Below are 16,879 nucleotides of genomic sequence, written 5' to 3'. Positions count from 1 at the left end.
GTCCAGGTTGATGTGCCTTGCATGGTTCCCATGAGGTTGTCTTACCTACAATGCCTGGCAAACCTCAAACTTTCCCTAAAATCACTCATTTTCCTTACATTTCTGTGATTGAAACTTCCAGATTCTGCAGGAAACCACAACATTCCTACCACCTAACGTTACCTCACTAGTGCCGATAAAAACGCTGCACCGCTTGTGTGGCTAGACCTAGTTCCTGCAACAGGAACGGATCAAACCAAGGCCAATGGGACATTCCCAGGGGGGCAAAAAGACTGTCACTACAAATGTCCTCATTGGTGAGCACAAGCACTTGCCCAAGGAACCATCCCCCTATCCCTGGTGGCTAGCAGGTGAATACATGCTTGGGGTTTGCTTTACTGTGGCGATCCCCAAGCAGGGTTCCACTGGGGAGAGGTACCATTGGAAAGGGGAGATTCTTACTTTCCAACAATACCTCTCCCATGAGAATCTTTGTTCGGGGTCTGAGATATGCCCCAAGCACCGTAAAACAAGCCCATCAGCTAGTTTTACTTTCACTTTTACTTCAATGATGTCAGCACGCCCTGCAAGCCGATCATCACTGCAGTAAACAAAAAATACCCCAAAAACTGGTGAAAAAAAAATAAAAGACTCCCACCTGATGCAGAGCGGCAGAGTGAACTTTATGTTCCTCCCCAGTGTTGGCCAATGGCCGACCCCCAAACTGGGGAGGGAGTGCGGCTGTCGGCTATTTGCCGACAGCAGGATTTAAGGGGTTAAAATAATAATAAGAACAGCAATAATAATAATAATAATAATAATAATATTAATAATAACAATCACAAAAATCACTATTATTACTGTTAATATTAGTGGTATTATACATAACAATAATTATAATAATAATAATAATAATAATAATAATTATTATTATTATTATAATAATTATAATGATAATAGCAATAATAATGCTAATATTATGATTATTATCATTATTGTAATAATAATAATAATAATAACATTAACAATAATATTAAATTGTATGCAGGATTTGCTACTTTAGCTTTATAGTTTCATAGCATTGTAATTATCAGGTGGTACTATTAACAAATGTAATCGTAGTCAGCTGGGTAAATTGAAAGCAGTCTATAGCACGCTAAGGAAATTCGTCAGCATAATATCATTGCAATGAGGTTGTGTAGTATTACATCGTAACACAACCTTGTGGTGAATTGCATTTTAAGAGAGACTACAGGCAGAAGGTGAGCACCAGGCATGCTAGTTGGGTTCAGTAAGGTGCGCCCCCGCATCCTCTTATGTGGCACGCAGTGATGTTGACTACCGGTCGCTAGAGGCAGTTTTTTAATGAGAATCAATACTTTCCAATTTGGAAAGAGGAAAACATCCTTAAATTAAGGCAATGGGTGAGACATTTATCTCCGGGCGAGGGACGGGGATCCAATAATGCGCTGCCTTGAAATGCGCTGTCATTTGCATTTGGATGGACACTGGCGGCCTCAGACGCTTACACCATTTAAAGTAGGAATGCAAAGGTAACCTGCAGTCTTGAGGTTTTAGGTTGTCTTTTTCCAGCTTACGTGCAGCTCCTGGAGCCTTACTTGTACAAGAGACTTATTAGAAAAGTCTTTGGTTGCCACCATTACAACCATTGCGCCTGAGGCGAATCCATCTACTATTTAGCTGACAATGGGGCAAGTCAACAGAAAAAGTGTTCTTTGGGATGCAGAGAAGCTGTTAGTGCCACAAAATCAGAGTCTAACAGCATACAGGTACCCCCTGTATTTCCACAGAACTAGCACCTAGTAATAATGAAGATTTCTGCAAAATAAAATAGCGCAGTCACCACCGCAGAGTGAGGAAAATATTGGCTGTCCCATGGACCACCACAGGACAGTATGAACCAGAAAGCTAGTGGCCCCTGCACCTGTGCCAAGCCATTGTTTACCTGAAGGCAAGTTTCTCCTGCTACTTCACAATGCCTGATTTGTCCAGAGAGCAGGTGTCCTCTGAAGCACCATTAAGAAACCTTGGCCTTTTGCTGAAAAAGATTTGCCAGGGACCATCACAGTCCCATTATCTACCAGAAAACCTGATGTTTCATATACTGCCATGGATGCAGATTTGCAAAAAAGCATACGGTATCTGCACCACCGCCAAAAATCACTGTCCTCTGTCCCTCGTCCACAACCAAAGTTTGCCAGAAAATTTTATCCCGTTAAGCCACCTAGAATCTGGGTCTGCTATAATTAAAACATCATCTGCATCACTGTTTAGCCAGAGTTTGCCCAATATAAAGTATTCACTACCCCACCATAGAACATCAGTATCTGGAGGAAGTTGGATTCTTTGCTGACAAAAGAATGGATATCTGAAGGAAAAAGAAGTCATCATGGCAGCACTACAATTCTATAGAAAAATGAAGTAGAATTACCAACCTTGCACAGAACAAGGGGCTGCAGGGACTAGGAGAGGAGGGCTCCTTGTCCTTTCACAGGACTAGAGGCACCTAGAGTGCAGGAGTTATTGTCCTAAGAACTACGGGGCATATCATCAACAACCGGCGATAATTATCGCTAAGTGCACTTAGCGCTAGGATAATTATTGCCGGCTGACGCCAAATTTTATCTCTGAGATAGCGTGCTATCAGCAACGCTTATCTCAGCAGCGATAAAATTCCAGGGGCAAGCTGCCAAATGTGCGATTATCACTGGATAATCGCACAACATTTGGTGATAGCTTGTTGATAGGGTAGAGTGGACTTAGCTGTTATATCCACCTTCCATTGGATATAATGGCTAAGTCAACCTGAAAGCAGGCATAAGGAAAGTAGCGATCACCGCGGTTAGCGCTACTTTTCTTATCGCTATGCTTGTTAGCGTGTCCATTGAGAATTGGAGAAATGTCGGTTAGCGACATTTCTCCAGTTATTTTGGGAAGGAACGCCCACTTTGCATCTCATTAGAGATGCAAAGCTGAGCGTTAAGGGAAAGGAAGCTAATGCAAGGATTCACGTGACCTTGCCGATAAAGCGATAAAATTATCACCGCTTTTCGGATGAAAACGGCCGCAAAAGCTGCAATAATTTTATATTGCCGCTTTGTTGATATGCCCCAACATTCTGACAGAAACAGGTCTGTGCGCGAGCTAGATTCTGACAGGAATCGCCACCCAGTCATAGCAAATTGGCTAGTACCACTTGATATCGAAAAACGTCAATGTTTGAAATGTAAATAGTGCAGGTGCTCAGCAACCCAAATCAGATCTTTGCTACTGAGAAATGCTGGACTTGAGGAACACAGGCACTGTCCACAGTAAGTTGTCGGTCCGGAGTTAAATGTGCTGTTTTTTTGGCACATGGTATAATTATTCACAAGTGTTCCATGGCTTGGTGGCACTGCATGGTTAATGGTGAACATAGGTCTCTCGGCTGCCCTGCTGTCTACAAAAGGAAAAATGCCATTAAATGTGTCTATTTTAATGTTAAATCAATTTACTCTTATACTAATAGGCGCACATCATCCATGATATCTGTATAATGTCAGTTTTGCTGTCCTGTGTTAATAAACTCGAATTTGAACTTTGCATTGTAGTAATACATTTCTGAATGTGTATTCATTAGGGCAGTAGTACAGTGGCTCTAAATTACTTGCTATTGAGCCAGATGCATTCTCACTGCCTTCGGAGGGGATGTGTGTGTGTGTGCATGCACGCGCATACACATGTGTATGAATAATATATTAATATATATATATATATATATATATATATATATATATATATATACATATATATATATATATATATATATATATATATATATATATATTTGTGAAAAATGAAAATCCTGATTCACGTTCTTTAAATATAACAAACATTAGAAGGATGTAGCAACGGGATTAGTCCACAGTGAGGCAAATTACAAAGCCCCAATGCTGTAAATGAATGGGGTTTAGTCAGTTTTGGGATCCGGCAGCTATTCTTGAGTTGAATCCGAGGTCCGGGTCGCTCCTAGTGATTCTTCCCTGCAGTGTTCTGGTGAAGTATGTTAACCCTCAGACACATGCCAGCTGTGGCTCCCGCATACATTCACTCCTTTTATCCTGAGCAGCTGTCTGCAGGGGTATTGCAGATTTCCCACCTAAAAGCCCATCATTTACGGTTGCTCTGGCTAGCAGGAGCTGGAGGAAACGTGAATGACAGCTGGAGCCTCACTTAACCATCAGGAGATACACCAGAGTGTCACTTCACGAGTTGCCATGTGGACACCAGTATAGCGAATGACATAGGGCCACAACTGTAGCGACACCAACACTGGGGCAGGTTGACAAAGACACTGATACTGAGGCAGACTCATTGGAAAACAGAAAACAGGGCCATGAGATTGCCTGGACAATGCATACACCTCAAGCCACATCACCTAGGGGCAAGGTGAGCCATAGCTACAGAATACAATAACATTAGTTCACGCATACAATGGATGGTGAGTCAAATTGCTAAACCTAACCCCAACCTCCCTCTCCTACTGTAGGAAACCTACAGACACCAGACTTCACTTGGCTACTTAAAAAATCCTAACCCTACCAAGATTCACAGAAACAAACAGTAAACAAAAATATCTTTTGAACACATTCCAATAATTTGACTTAAAAAGGTGTGGTGGGTGGTTGCCTCACTCGACCACCCTTTAGGCCTTAATACACAACTACAACAGTCCCTCTCGTATCCGTAACACCAACAGGTACAAAACAGGTACAACAACAGCATCCAGTGCAATGAAACCCAGAAGTAAATAATCTCACTTCTCTTACATGGGTTTAGGGGCAGGCTGTAATGGTCAACTTCTCTTATCAGGATGCCCAGTATGGAAACCCACAACTCTGGGCTAATGTACGACAGAGACAAGAGAATGAGTGCATGGCAGATATTTCCCTATGCAAGCCCCTACATACAATATAAATCAACCTGGAGATAGATGGGAAATCTTCTAGGGAGTTTAATGAGTCAGGGTTGAAGTCGTGGAGTCAGTTTCTGTTCTCAGAGATGTCCCATACTGACATTATTCACTTATTCTAGCATGTGCTCTCTAAGCAGAGCTGTAACATTGCACCACTTCTCCGTCACCTATTTGTGTTTCTTGACCATCACATGGAGATTTACAAATGCACATCTAGACTAACATCCATTAAACATCCATTGAATGCACTTTCTTTCCAACATAGGGCAGCAACCAGAGCTCTTGTACTGCTGCATTCTGGCTTCCATGCCATCTACAAGGCAGTGATGTGCAGCTCTTAGGATGGAACTCAGTTTCAGTTAAAGTGCTTCTGCAGGTCGTCAACATGACTGGCTCCAACCCAAAGTGATTTGTGAATCACAGCAGCTCTGGGACATCTGCCTCGATAGCCGCTAATGCTGCCGACATGGCGCCCACCAAAGAACTCTTCTCGGGGGAAGAGCTCTGCGCACGATGGTCTCTGGAAGAAGCCTTTGGCTGACATGGAAAGAGGCATTTCTCTGCACTTAACATGCATTAGATCCAGACGTCTCGAGCCGTCTGTTTCCACGAATCTCTATAATAGAAACCAGGCAGACGTGGAACACAGGGACTGAGCCTGACGTCAGTGGTGAGACTCGCCTGGACTCCGCATAGGTTGGCCAGTTTTTATGTAGGCCAGGGCCTAATTTCAATAATGCTGGAGTAATTTTTCGTAACTCTACGTTACTCTTTTATGCTGAATTTCACATAATTACATGGGTGCCTATCAACAAGCTGGCGAATAAAAAATTATCGCCGCTTTTGCGGCCGTTTTCGGCCGAAAAGCGGCGATAATTTTATCGCCTGATTAGCATGGTCACGCTAACGCGTGAAACCTTGCATTAGCGTCGTGATTCCTAACGCCCAGCTTTGCATCTCTAATGAGATGCAAAGTGGGCGTTCCTGACCTGACATGACAAAGAAATGTCGCTAAGCGACATTTCTCCTATCATCAAGCCCCACGCTATGAAGCATAGCGGCAGGAAAAGTAGCGATAACCCCTGTTATCGCTACTTTCCTTACGCCTGCTTCAAGACTGACTTAGCCATGATATCCTATGGAAGGTGAATATCATGGCTAAGTTTGTGAAGCCCTCGCAACAAGCTAACGCCACACTTCCTGAGATTATCGCTGGGTTTCCAGCGATAATCTCACGTTAGGCATTTAGCGCTAGGATTTTTATCGCTTTTGAGATAAGCGTTGCTAATAGCACGCTATCTCAGCGATAAAAACCCACGTTAGCCGGCGATAATTATCCTAGAGCTAAGTGCGCTTAGCGATAATTATCGCCGGTTGTTGCTGATATGCCTCATGGTTACTCCTTCTTACGTAATGTGGGGGAAAAACTCCTACTGCAAGAGCACATTAGCTCTCGGCAGCTGGTGCTCGCTAACCCTGTTGATTTTAGCACTATTTCTTATGCATAAATGCATTATCCAGTGGCAGCTAGTAAGGAACTGGGGTGGTGGGATGGGGTTTATATATGTAACATTTACATCTGATGGCCGCCGTCTCTCCTCCGTTGTCTATCCTCCATAGTCTCTCCTCTGCTTCTCTTCCTGACTCTCGAATGCAGAAAGCACACAGGCTCCCCAAAGCCAATCCCAATGCTGCTATCAGCAGCGTGACAGCATTGTTATGATTGGTCTTAGCAGCTCGGTCCGGCACTCAGACAGGGAGTGGGAGCCTGTGCATGTTCTCCACCCAGGCAACACAATACAGCCAAGTGAAAAACATGCCAAGTGCCCATGACTGCCAAACCGTCATGCATGCTTAAGTGCACATATTTCCTCCTCTCCCTCCTCTGACAGCCCAGCCCTGCCCTAACCTGACTCGCACTGAAAAATAAAATGATAACAACATTGTGTTATTATTATTGTATTTTTCATTTTTTTGCACAACTGAAAAGCAGTGGGGCGACGCTCCTCCGCCTTAGTGGAGGAGCCACAGCTAGCCTTCTTCCATCCATTTTGGGCGCTCGGTGCATTTTTGTGACTGGAAAATAGTACTAAATGCTGGGAATAACTTGATGGAAAATCCTTCCCCAAATGCACATTTAGCAAGAGTGAGTGGCTGTTTACACTTGCTAAATGTGTTCTGTTGCATTTTGCACTACTTCTTAGAGCAGAAATGCCCGCTAATATTCAGAACGGATGGGAGGCAACATATTTGTGCTAAAATATAGCACAAAATGCAGAATTACTCTTCTTCCATGAATCTGTGTAATATCATGGATTTCTTAGATAATTCTGCGTGACTACACTACAAAAAATTACATGAGTGCAGCCCATCCCTAGTGATATGAAGTTTGTTATGGGAGTGATTAAGGTCATTCACTCCTGCAAAGAGGAGTCTAACATGTCCTGTTGTTAATGAGAATACATATGTCAAAGGACTATGACGCTGCTAAAATGATCTTCATCATAGCTCTAGTCAGGGTCTGCTTAATTTGAGCTGGTGATTGCAGGTGTTGCCCACCGGCACTCATTTTTATACTGTCACTCATTTTTCCTCATTAAACTTTACTTTGAGAGAGGATATACACACAATCTGGAAAGAAGGAGGAAGAGAAAAAGGAAAAAATATGACAAAGGAAGAAAGAAGAAACCTGTAAGAATGAGATTATAAGGCAGGGAGTGTCTGGTAATGGATTAAAGAAACATGAGATGTAATCAAGACTCTTAAGCCTTGGTTTCCAGTGCCCTGACCATTTATTTTTTTAAGTTTAATGTTTATTGAAACAAGATGATGGAACATAACTTCATATATAAATACCATTAAACATAATGAACTAATAATCTTCAGCAAAGCTAATTTAAGGGGATGAAAAGGTCAGGAAAACGGGGAGGGGAAAAAGGGGGAGGAAAAAAGCAACAAGGGAAGGGAAAAAGTTCAAAATTAAGGACAACACCTAACTTCAAACTGCATAAGAATTGAAAAGAGAAGTTTTGCAATATTTAGTAAAGTTGTAATTAGCAATACAACGAAAAGGAGTAGTCGTGAACACATAATGTGATTAAAAAAAAAATAGAAAACCAACAGGTAATTCAGGGGGGTTTCAAAACTTCATCGGAAGTGTTAACTGGTGTGGAGCTAATGGAAGCAGCAAGTGTCAGGTAGGAGGATAAAGGAAGCCATAAAATATCCCTTTTAATGGAAAGAGATACTGGAGTAACATAACTAGTGTCCAGTCTATGATGAAAACAAACAGCATTCCACCATGCTTTGAAGGTGACTTTGTCTGCCTGTTTACAGTTAGAGGTTATCAAGTGGAAAGCTTTTGCAATTAATAAATCCACTAACTTAGAGGCATGCGAAGTAGAAGATCATGAAGGTGATAAAGAACCCAGGAAAATGTTAACAAGGGAAAAGGGAATCTGAGTGTGGATTATTTTGTTAATTTGAGACCAAATTAATTGCCAGAAGCGAGAAATGGGAGGACAAGTAAAAAGCATATGTTTTAAATGAGCCATTAAACAAGGACAAGACCTGCAAGTAGAGGAAGTTTCTGGAGAAATAGAGGCTAACTTTGCAGGAGTGAATAAAATATGTTTATAAATAAAGAATAGGGTTTGAGAGGTGTTAGCAGCTCTGGATGTCTTGTGAATTTTCAGCCATATTTTATCCCAGAGAGATATAGGCCAATTTTCATCAAAATCGTTTTCCCAAGCCAATTCAGCTTTTCCTTTGTTCCTAATAGGAGAGAAATATACACATCTATAGAAAGAAGAAGCTGATGCTGAGGATGTTATTAAAGGATAGATAGTAGAAAATTTAGTAGGAGGAGTGGGTAGAGATGGTATGGAATGAAGATATTGAGAAAGAGAGGAGCACAATAAAACATATTTAGCCTTATAGGAGGATGATATGGAAAATTTTGACTGAAGATCTAAGAACGATATAGGAATGTTATTAACCAATAATTGGGAGATCCAGATTAATCCCTTAAGTCTCCACTATTTCCAATAAAGGGTGCGATTATTAATACGTAGTAGCTTATTATGCCAGATGGTCTGTTGATTTAATGAGGATAAAGAGGGATAAGAAGAAGGTAGAAGAGGTGAAAGGATTTTAAGTGTATGGGAAATAATAGGAGAGCGAAAAAGGGAAATGCTATTAGTGAAGGCAAGAGATTCCTTGAATTCAAAAGGAGATATAAAATGTTTTTCTATATTCAACCAAATAGGAGGATGAATCAGTTGATCTTCAGAGAGCCAGCGAGAGGACTGTTTTAAAGAAAAGGCATGGTGATAAGATTTAAAGTCAGGGAATTTAAGACCTCCAGATAGTTTATCTGCTTTTAGAGTGGAAAGTGCGATTCGAGGGGGTTTTTTCTTCCAAAGAAATTTGGTTAATATAGAGTCAATCTTCAAAATATAAAGAATAGGAATGTGAACCGGAATCATAGAGAGTAGATAAAGAATCAGTGGGGCGAGCATCATTTTGATGGAGTCCAATCTTCCCCACCAAGAAAGAAATAGTGGGTGCCAGCGGTCAATAGAATCAGATAAAGTTTTAATCAAATTATCAAAGTTTATTTTTAATGTCTCAGGAATGTTAGAGGAGAACCACAAGCCTAAGTATTTAATCTTAGAGATTTGCTAAGAAAATCCTGTTTGTAGGAAATCTTGCTTAAGACAAAAGACATTTAGGTGCCGATTCCGATCCATTAAAAAAAATAACCGTACGACTCGTATCCGTATTTTTTTATGTACGAGTCGCACAAGTACCGTACAAACGGGCAAGTACGATTCGTACGTGAAAAACATCTACGAGTAGCGTCGGGAAAAGTCTACGAGAGTGCGTCGGAAATTTTTTACGTCCGAATATCGTCGGGAAAAGTGTACGAGAGTGAGCCGGACATTTTTACGTGCAAATCGTAAAACACAAGTCCGAGCGCGCAAGTATGATCCCGACCGTCCGTCCGAATACACAATCGCACGGAAAATGGCCCGTACGGAGCTAACGCAGTAGCACACATGTACACGGGTAAACCCATGCCCGTGTATGAGCCGTACAGCCACCCCACCCCCAAATCTGTCAGCACAGTACACCACCCTGTCCGCACTGTACCCCAGCCCCGCAACTGTACGCGCCTTCCCCCATGTACGCGCATCACCCCCGCATGTACGCGCCGTACCTCCGCATGTACGCGCCGTACCCCAGGTCCGCACGTGTACGCACCGTACCCCCACCGCATGTACGCACTGTACCCCCAGCCCCCCCACCGCATGTACGCACCGTACTCCAGCACCGCATGTACGCACCGTACCCCAGCACCGCATGTACGCACCGTACCCCAGCACTGCATGTACGCACCGTAACCCAGCACCGCATGTACGCACCGAACCCCCTGCCCCCCCCACCGCATGTACGCACCGCACCCCCCATGTACGCACCGTCCCCCCCCTGTATGCGCCGTACCTCCGCATGTACGCGCCGTACCCCAGGGCCGCACGTGTACGCACCGTACCCCCACCGTATGTACGCGCCGCACTCCAACACCGTACCCCAGCACCCTCACCCAGCATCGCGTATGTACGGATCGTACCTACGCGAAAAAGACTCATACAGAACCAGGACACTGTAAAACAGCACAAGGAGGGTCAATTCGACTCGCACAACACCACAAAACACGTCTACAAGACAAAATACATCTCAATGACTGACCTGGCACATCCAAACAGTCAAAAAGAGGCCCCAAATCACAACCACCTCTTATAACACACCCACCAAAATTCAAACACAGCCACACCCAAAAATTGACCAATAAAAAGGGCCCACACACACAACCCATGAGCCTTTGCAACAGACCCACTGCTGCCAGACCCCACAGAGAAACAACTCCACATCATACCTTCACTACACCTTCACTCACACACCTTCACACAACCTCCTCCACAAACATCCCCCTCTTCACATTCACACACACACACTCACATCCACACCCACAACCACCCACACCCACACCCACACCATGCCCACAGACAAGAATCCAAAGTTCACAACGGCGGAGCTGGACCTCCTTGTCAACGAAGTCATCAGAGTCGAGCCACAGCTGTTTGGAACATTGGTCAGACAGACCAGCATATCTGAAAAATCTGCCATGTGGCAGAGGATTGTCGATAACGTGAATGCTGTTGCACCCATCCGAAGGACCAGGCATGAATGCCAAGCCAGGTGGTACGATCTGCGCCGGGCGGTCAAGAGGAAAATGAATGAAGAATATGCCCAGAGTAACATCACTGGAGGTGGGCCGCCCCGCAGACCCATACACTACCATCCCTGGGAGGAGAAGGTGATGGCCCTGCTACTGCCAGTGGGAGTACACGGAGTTGAAGGAGTCGCAGAGCCTGGTGAGTACACAAACAACTTACGTAACATGGGGGCAATGGGGTCTACACCACATATGCACCAAATGCACGCAACTTCCCCCAAGCACTCACCGCACACAACCACACTCAAAAACCACACTCATGCCACTAACGTCTCCATGCATCCTTCACAAATCAAGGCAAGGCCATGTCCAAGGCTACAACAACCACAAACACAAGACTGTATGTCCGGGAGGCTGGGAGGCTGGGCCCCACGCAACACATTGTGGAAATGAGACGCAGACAACAATGCCCTCAGCCCATATGGCATAGGTACATACCCATGCACAATGCACAGGGACTGGCAAACTACTGACAAGGTAGCTGACACTGGGCCATGCTGTATGCAGCACAAGGCCCTCCTGGGACCACTGTACACTCAAACACCAACTCCACAAGCACAGGTATCTAGGACAGGAACTCACACTCACTGTCATGCCAGCATGCACCATGAGGGGACAGACACATCACCTGGGAGACCCAATGACAACTCACACTACACACAAAAGCACGTCCGGTCACACAACCCCCCCCTAACACAAGCACACACCCCCGGGGCAGGCAACGGATTTACACACTCCCACAATGGACATGTGACACAACAAGACCAATCCAGAGCCAAATAAGCATCAGAGCCAACAATCTATAGGTCAAACACTCAGGAGAACATCCCAATCTGTCCCCCGCAACATACCCATCCCCAAGTGGACATTGAGAGAAATGCTAGGGACATCCAACTACCTGGAGGAACTGTGTCAACTTGAATATGTATGAAACATAGATGTCGCATGAAACACTATTAACATTGTCTCTCTCTCACACACAGGGCAACGTCGTCGATCTCCCCCCAACACTGGGGGGAAGAATCACAGTCCCAGGCTCCGCGTGAAGACGATCCCACCGGCAGCGACGACTCTCACCACTCCGTGGATGACCCCGGCCAACCTGGACCCTCTGGTGCCCAAGCCCCTGCAGCACTTGCGTCAGGTAGATCTGTGCCAACCACCACCCCCATTCCTGCCACATCCCAGGACACACCCAGGAGCCCTGCTCACACTGAACAACATAGCCAGTCTGACCAGGAGGGACAAGGTTCTCCGGGCACCCAGGAGGAGGCAGGCAACCCTGCAAATGCCATCCCTCAGGGGTCCCGTAGACCCAATGTGCCCACAAGGGCAGGCCAGCCTCAAGTGGGCAGGGGTGGTGGGAGTGGAGGCAGGCGGAGGCGCGAATCTGACCAGCCAGCTCAGGACACCGGTATGTCACACATACGCAACATCCTGGACTCATACCAGCGTAACACCAGAGGCATCAACCAAGTCGTGTCAAGACTCTCCGAGATGCAGGGGACCCTCGAGATTAAGAACCTGCAGGTCGAGCATCATGCCAGTCATCAACAACACCAAGGACGGATGGAGGCAAGACTGGCTGAGCTCCTGGCAGTGCACAGGGACGTGAGCCAATCACTCCGTCAGATCGCCAAAAGCATGGGCAACCCTCCCTGTGCCACCAGGCGTAGACCAGCACCAGACACAGGGAGGGAGGAGGAGGAGGAGGATTTGTCTGATGGAGCGTCCCAAGCATCGTCAAGGCCTGCATCTGAGGGTCCCCGGAGGAAGGTGGGTCGTCCACGGAAAAGACCGTGAGAGTCAGCGGACCATCCACATCTCCCAGGTCACCTGGCCTGGCACCTGGCCCTCTGGCGCAACAGCAGCACCTCATCCAATGACATTCTCTGCCACATGGACTTGCTGGACACAGTCTGGCCAATGATGACCAACACTGTGCTCTGGACTCTGATGACTCCAACTGACAAGGATGCCATCTCCCCCTGTGAACTTTGGATTCTATGCACCCGGTAGAGCACCTTAGCACATCTACCAAAAGACTCACCCCACCAAACCAAAAATAAAATCTTTTTTTCTTCTCATGAGATGTTGCTGTCATTTGGCATTATTCAATGACATATGTGTGTGGAAATGTCTAACTATGCCTGAGTGTTGAACTAACTCCAGCCATCCATACCCTGGGATCGGAGTCTGGTACAGGACACACATGGGTCACAAGGTATCATACAATGTAGGCATGGAGCACAACATTCACCTGTGATGGCCTCTGGCTGCTGAGGGGGTGCTTGCTAAACTGTACGGAGAGACCTATTTGGGAGATTATCATCAAGGCGTAGAGGTCATGGCTCATGTGGAGGTACCCGGGGAGAGAGTCCCAGGTATGTGTGGCCAGGTGGGAGAACAATGTCCTGTATGCTGGAGTACGGTGGATGTGAAGAACGGTGGCCAGGGCAAGGTTGGATGCACGGAGATGGCCCAACGGGATCTAGGATGACAGACGTACAGGGTTGGTGTGGGGTCGGGTTTGTGGACTGCCTCCTGAGTGTGGGTGGGGAGTGTGGAGGTCATCCTGCAGCAGACAGTGATCCATTGCAGCTATCTATGGTGGACGGTGAGGTGGCTGGGGCGCAGGGTGTTGAAGCTGAGGTGTGCAGATGCCCCCTGGAAGTGGACCAGTTTCCTGGGAGTTTGGATGTACTTGCTCCGTAGAGGGCAGGGCAGTATTTGAGACGGATGTTGTCATGGACCTGGGGGATGGTCTGTCTTTACTTGGAGTGGATCTATCTGTGGATCATGTGCATAATGCAGAGGGCATTGCAGCATGAGGTACAGATGCTGTGGACTAGCATGGCATATGTGAGCGAGCCAAACATGATGCACACCATCTTGTGTCTGTGGCCACTGGGTGCTTGTGCAGGGCTCTTGCGGGTGGGACACAGGCACTTGATCCAGCTGGAAGGGGACAATCCTCAGATGCTCACCTCAGCCCTGCCCAAGTCCAGCCTCAGGTGGCTCGTGTTCAGCCACTCATCAATGGATCTCATGCATACTTGAATGATGGAACTGCCAATGTCTGTGTCTTTGTTGAGGATGAGGAGCACCTGGCTGTCAATGGCATACGAGCTGATGATGAGGTGCTGTGCGCATGTGATGGTGGAGAGGGGGGTCCTGGACACTGTAGATGAACATGCTGAGAGATGATACCTGTGCCATGTCCCAGACGATGACACCATACTACATGCTGAAGCCTTGAGTCCCACTGCCATGCCCTTGCTGGGGTACAGAGCCTGTGGGGAGTATTAGGGAAGTGACCTGGTTGGTGTGACAGGGCCTGGAAGGCGGGGCAGCGCAGTGTAGGCAGTTGGAGTTGCACACTCAGCATGCAAAGGTGTCGTGTGTGTGCCCAGGGTATGTCTGACAGCAGGCGTTAGATGTGCGGATGGACATAGCTCGGAGTGTGGCTGATACATCAGACTGTAGTGTGATGTGGGTTATGCAAGGACAGGATGGTGGTGCAATGTGCACCTTGCATGTGCTGATGGTTCAGCCTTTGGCACCGCGTGGCGGCAACAGTGGCATAGACAAGCTGAGGACAGCCAAATGAAAGGGTGGAGGGAGGAAGTGAGGAGCATCTTGGAGGCGTGTCTGTTGCCAAATCTGGATACTCCGTGGGCCCTTGCTGCAGGGGCCGCAGAAGCAGGCAGCATCTCCTTGCAAAATGACAGAATTTGCACACAAAGACTAGGATGTCAGAAGGACAACTGCAACAGGCGCGTGTGAAAAGTAAGGAGTGTCCATCGTCACATGGCACACCCAGAGACAATGCATGCACAATCACCAAAGAAGCATGACACCGGATCATGAAACAGAAGGCCGACCTGCGCACAGGAGACACACCCTCAGCAGCTGTTGATGGCCCATTGTGTGGACCAACAGGCCAAAATACATACACGACCATGTATTTCATGCCAAATAGGGAGCCTAATCCATGAGCTACTGCATGCATGTTGCTAAACTACACATGGACTCCTATGCATAATCTTCCACAACTATGCCAGATATGCCGCATGCAAAGTGGCAAGAGACCTGCATTGACAGAGATGAGGCACCTTGAAGTGTGACTAACACCTTTATTACACAGCCTCACACTAATGCAAATGCATCCATTGGAACAGACTCACAGGTCATTTGGCTGACCATGTGTGACCTACACTGGACACCCCCTTCAACACACAGATGTGGTAAATCCTACTGAGCTGGCACACAAGTGAAGGGGTTGAGCCTAACACCCCTTGCTGCACACGGAGAGTCTGAAATTCCCCATTGAGCCTCATATGGGGATGTCCCACACTATGTCCACCATTAGCATCCCGTATGTGCCTGAGGGGCGTTATACACACATTGATGTCTTCATCAGAATCCACAAACCATGACAGATGACTGTCAGGAAGGGTGACTATCAATTCATGGGAGCCATGCAACACGTCATGTGGCCGATGGTGAGTCGACATGTATGCATGGTAACACTACATGCACAGGAGCAGTTCCCACATATCACAAACACGTACCACCCAAAAAATGCCTTGCTGCACTCCTTACCCCAAATGACTTTTCACCATGTCTGTGCATGTAAATCCGATCCAGCACACCTTGCAATACTCATGAGGAATAGCAGGAGGGCAATGATGACATGAGCAGACGACAGCCGCAAGAACCTGGGGAAGACAGACACACAACAAGTCAGCGAAGAGCTAGTAATCCGCAGACATGTACATGTACTCTACAGGAATGATGTTGTCACCATGCCCTTAATAAATTAAGTGTCCCAGCTAAAATGTGTGGACTGACATCATCACTTGAATGACACATCAGAACACACCTCCAAGTCACTTAGCACACAGTCAGCTTGACACACACATTGCAACACATGCCACACAAGGCTCAAAGCGTGCACACTGAGACACAGGGACTCACCATCATGAGAAGAAGTTGCGGATAAGCTGACTCCGGATGTCCTCATCCTCATCCTCATCCTCACTTGCCCCGTGCCGGAGCCCTTCATCCTCCACGGGTGGATGATCCTGCTCATCCGGAACAAGGATGAGTGGCACAGCCTTCTCCAATGCCATGTTATGCAGCATGCAGCACACAATGAAGATTTTGCAGACCATCACAGGGGCATATGGGAGGGCACCGCCGGTCTTGTGGAGGCACTGGAATCTGCTCTTCAGGAGTCCAAACGTCCTCTCAATCACGCGCCTCGTCTGCCCATGGGTGTCGTTGTACCGGTGTTCTGCGGCTGTTCTGGGGTTGCGGAGAGGCGTCATCATCCATGGCATGTTGGGATAGCCAGAGTCCCCTACATGGAAACATCATGTGAAGAAGTGGGTCAGGAGATGTCGTAAGATACAAAGATAGCGCTGAACACAGGACCAACAGAGTATACCCACCAACAAGACATGCTCGTTCGTCGTGCAGCCGAAGCATCATTTCTGGCACCCTGCTACGCCTCATGATGTAGGCATTGTGTGCTGACCCTGGAAAACGGGCACAGACATGGGAAATCCACATGTTAGGTAGACACACCACAAGGGCATTAATTGAGTGATAATGTTTGCGGT

The sequence above is a fragment of the Triturus cristatus genome, chromosome 1_2 (genome assembly GCF_964204655.1).
Source record: "Triturus cristatus chromosome 1_2, aTriCri1.1, whole genome shotgun sequence".
Classification (NCBI taxonomy): domain Eukaryota; kingdom Metazoa; phylum Chordata; class Amphibia; order Caudata; family Salamandridae; genus Triturus; species Triturus cristatus.
The sequence above is the reverse complement of the archived record's forward strand: the minus strand, read 5'-3'. Positions refer to the sequence as shown.